The sequence below is a fragment of the Triticum urartu genome, chromosome 2A (genome assembly GCF_056163025.1).
Source record: "Triticum urartu cultivar PI428250 chromosome 2A, HENAU_Tu73, whole genome shotgun sequence".
Lineage (NCBI taxonomy): Eukaryota > Viridiplantae > Streptophyta > Magnoliopsida > Poales > Poaceae > Triticum > Triticum urartu.
Window position 1 is genome coordinate 655,850,628 of NC_141874.1, and position 2,959 is coordinate 655,853,586.

Below are 2,959 nucleotides of genomic sequence, written 5' to 3' on the forward strand. Positions count from 1 at the left end.
CTGAATCCTAGCCCTTGGATGGGTTTCTAGTCGTATTCAGGCTGTGGGGGCCCAGTAGGTGGCACTTTTTTTGTTTTTTGTTGCTTTATTTATTTTATTTTCTTTTTGTTTTTTGCTTTATTTTTTAATTCTTTATGCTTTTAGTTTTCGAAAAATTATAAACTTTTTGTTAATGCCATTAGTTTTCACATTTGAAAACACTTTTTTTGTTTTCTTTGTTGCTTTATTTATTTTATTTTGTTTCTACTTACAACAAAATACTTATTGTTCCTATTTTTTCCAGTTTTTTTGTTTTGTTTTCTGCATTATTTATTTTCTTTTGTTTTTTGCTTTATTTTTTATTCTTTTTGCTTTTAGTTTTAGAAAAATTATAAACTTTCTGTTAGTGCCATTAGTTTTCAAATTTGAAAACACTTTTTTAGTTTTTTTGTTTTCTTTGTTGCTTTATTTATTTTATTTTGTGATTAACTTTACTATAAAATAGTTTTTTTCCTGTTTTTTTATTTGTTTTTTGCATTATTTATTTTCTTTTGTTTTTTTCTTTAATTTTTAATTCTGTTTGCTTTTAGGTTAGCAAAATTATAAACTTTCTATTAGTGTCATTAGTTTTAGAAAAATTATAAACTTTCTGTTAGTGCCATTAGTTTTCAAATTTGAATTCTTTGAAATTTGTGTGAATCACAAGTTTGTGATTAACTTACTAAAAAAATGAGAATAGATGCGCTTATAGAGAAAATTCAACATAAATTCATAGTAAATTTCTATGAATTTCAGAGAAATTCACTCTGAATTTAGGTTAAACTTTTCTCTATTAGGGCATCTATTTTCACTTTGAGAGGAGCGCAACAAGGCAGAGAGGGAAGGGCTTATAAACCGGTGTGAGCCCCCTTCGGTTGGCGAGGTGGGACTAAACTCTGCCCGCAACGAGGACAAACCCTTTAGTCCCGGTTTGTGGCACAAACCGGGACTAATGGTCATGCGCCAGGGGCGAGGAGCAAAATTATAAACTTTTTGTTAGTGCCATTAGTTTTAGAAAAATTATAACTTTCTGTTAGTGCCATTAGTTTTCAAATTTGAATAGTTAAAATTTGAATTCTTTGAAAAAAATTTGAATCACAAGTTTGTGATTAACTTTACTTTTTCCATTTTTTTTGTTTTTTGCATTATTTATTTTCTTTTGTTTAATTCTTTTTGCTTTTCTAGTTTTTTGCATTTTTTTAATAGTTTTTTTCCTTTTTTGTTTTGTTTTTTGCATTATTTATTTTCTTTTGTTTTTTGCTTTATTTTTTAATTCTTTTTGCTTTTAGGTCAGAAAAATTATAAACTTTCTGTTAGTGCCATCAGTTTTAGAAAAAATTATAAACTTTCTGTTAGTGCCATTAGTTTTCAAATTTGAATAATGGTATTACGAGGGCCGAACCATAAGACATTAAAGCATTTCAAATGAACTCTGAAAAAGTTGAAAGTTGGCATGGTATCATAATTTCACCCACATAGCATGTGCATGTACAAAACAGACAATGGTAGCATACTCGTGTGTTACAAAGTTGGCATGGTATCATCATAATAGTTGCGGGAGAAAGTCTTCACTTTTTCTTCGCTTGTGTCATTTGCTTATTGCGCCGTAACCATGGATAATCTTCATCGTTTATCAGGATGCTTGGGTCAGCCTTGACATTGAAGGGAGGAATTTCATGAAACTTTTCATAATCTTCAGACATATCTGTCTTGCCGTCCACTCCCAGGATGTCCCTTTTTCTTGAAAGAACTATGTGGCGCTTTGGCTCATCGTATGATGTATTCGCTTCCTTATCTTTTCTTTTTCTCGGTTTGGTAGACATGTCCTTCACATAGATAACCTGTGCCACATCATTGGCTAGGACGAATGGTTCGTCAGTGTACCCAAGATTTTTCAGATCCACTGTTGTCATTCCGTACTGTGGGTCTACCTGTACCCCGCCGCCTGACAGATTGACCCATTTGCACTTAAACAAAGGGACCTTAAAATCAGGTCCATAGTCAAGTTCCCATATGTCCACTATGTAACCATAATATGTGTCCTTTCCGCTCTCGGTTGCTGCATCAAAGCGGACACCGCTATTTTGGTTGGTGCTCTTTTGATCTTGGGCGATCGTGTAAAATCTATTCCCATTTATCTCGTATCCTTTGTAAGTCAATACAGTCAAAGATGGTCCCCTGGACAACAAATACAACTCATCACAAACAGTGTTGTCACCTCTAAGACGTGTTTCCAACCAACTGCTGAAAGTCCTGATGTGTTCACATGTAATCCAGTCGTCGCACTGCTCCGGGTGTTTGGAGCGCAGACTGTTCTTGTGTTCATCGACATACGGGGTCACCAAGGTAGAGTTCTGTAGAACTGTGTAGTGTGCTTGAGACCAAGAATATCCGTCCCTGCATATTATTGAGTCACTTCCAAGAGTGCCTTTTCCAGTCAGTCTCCCCTCATACCGCGATTTAGGGAGACCTATCTTCTTAAGGCCGGGAATGAAGTCAACACAAAACCCGATAACATCCTCTGTTTGATGGCCCATGGAGATGCTTCCTTCTGGCCTAGCGCGGTTACGGACATATTTCTTTAGGACTCCCATGAACCTCTCAAAGGGGAACATATTGTGTAGAAATACGGGCACCACTATTGATCATCAGGGAAAGACACATAGTAACGGCATGAGTCCTCGTCAAACTCCCACTTGAGCTTAAGCGCATCATCTGGAACGGAGTCATTAGGCCCTGCATCTGGTTTGGAAGTAATCTGTGAGCCACAGGGACTCAGCAATCTCGCACCCTCGCGATCAAGACTATTTAAGCTTATAGGTAAGGCAAGGTAATATGTGGAGCTGCAGCAAGCGACTAGCATGTATGGTGGCTAACCTGTTCGCAAAAGAGAGCGAGAAGAGAAGGCAAAGCACGAACGAAGAACTAGAGGACCAACTAC